The sequence below is a fragment of the Brachycentrus maculatus genome, unplaced genomic scaffold (assembly GCF_059751285.1).
Source record: "Brachycentrus maculatus isolate JH-2025_06_01 unplaced genomic scaffold, ASM5975128v1 h1tg002001l, whole genome shotgun sequence".
In the NCBI taxonomy this organism is placed as follows: Eukaryota; Metazoa; Arthropoda; class Insecta; order Trichoptera; family Brachycentridae; genus Brachycentrus; species Brachycentrus maculatus.
The window spans coordinates 13,290-14,694 of record NW_028282545.1 but is presented as its reverse complement, the minus strand read 5'-3'; the positions used below and the strand labels follow the sequence as shown (position 1 = coordinate 14,694).

The following is a 1,405-nucleotide window of genomic DNA, read 5'->3' as shown; positions in this document are numbered from 1 at the left end:
CTGCAACAGGCTATTCAGTGGTGTCATTTCTCCCCTTATAGACTTGGCTGGAATATCCTTTACCGATGGCATCGTTGAGCCCATATGAGAAATTCTATATCTTCTTGCGCGTATAGGGTTTCAAGGAGCCTAAGAGCTTTTATGACATTTTATTATTAAAAATTAATCAGATACACTTATATTTATTTGCCATTCTCTTCCGCCAATTCAACTCAACAAGCCAATAAAAGAGTCCACAACCATTTATTATTAGCATATCGCGTATTTATTAGAGTTCCAAAGGACTCTCGACATAAATTTAATTTGAACTAGACAATCAATATATTCGATAATTAGAGAACTATTATGCGCTTGCATTCGGGACCAACAACGATGAAGCCATGAAGTTACGCTATTGTTGAAGTGTGAAGAAGTAGTATGCAAATCGAGAATTATAGCTATCAACTATTCAATCATCCAATCATACAAAATGATTGCTCAATAAACCAATCGATCTCTCACACAATGCTTCAATTAAAAGTAACAATCAGCATAACCAACTATATACTGACAATACAGAGTGCCTGGATCTGTATAACTTTATAACAAGAAGCTAGCCGAGTTCAGTTGAATCCATAACAAAATTGGCAGCAAGCATAAGTAGTCAGTTCGAAGCCATGTGTATGAATTATTACCGTAATCTAATCTGATCACATTAAGTGGAATCTCGAGCGTGTTGATCAAGGCATTCGATCTAGCACGCATATCGATCGATAACCATTCCTATAGTATAACAAGAGCATCATAAGAACAACAACAAATGAGGAAAAGTCGGAGGTTCACACATGGAATCTACTGGACTTCAAAATAAATAAAGAATAAGATACGGTCAGCCCGCCTAGCTCAGTCGGTAGAGCGTTAGGCTCTTAACTTAATGGTCGTGGGTTCGAGCCCCACGGCGGGTGCTTTTTTATTTCACCTTGTACTAATTTGGTTCATCGTTTTCTGTCTTTTGCATATATTCCCATGGCTGCATTATAGTGGCTGTGTTGTGGTGGTATCATTTTTGGCCGAAAAGCAGGATGAGACATGTGATTCAGCAGTATGCATCATGTGATTAGCGTATTAATAAAGATAGACATATTATAGATAGAATAAATGATGAACTTACATTAAAGGACTAGCATCGTACTACCATTTGAATGGAGTGCAAGCTATCATGCCAAATTCAAAGTTAATCAATTAGCTGCAACATATCCGCGATTATGTTTAGCTCATAAAATGAGGCCATAAAATGAACCAAAATAGAAGCCAATGAATCGCAGCAACGCTGAAAGGCATAAACCCAGCAGAATATGTTAGAGTGCAATAGACTATCGTGAATCTCATTGACATTATGTGTATATATCATAATATCATGATTGAG

At 37.0% G+C, this 1,405-nt stretch overlaps 1 non-coding gene across 1 annotated transcript; it reads left to right on the top strand.

Annotated features, from left to right (window-relative positions):
* Window positions 1-871: 871 nt before the first annotated feature.
* Window positions 872-944, top strand: TRNAK-CUU (transfer RNA lysine (anticodon CUU)). Its single transcript has one exon. It is a non-coding gene; the product is annotated as a tRNA-Lys (tRNA).
* Window positions 945-1,405: the final 461 nt, after the last annotated feature.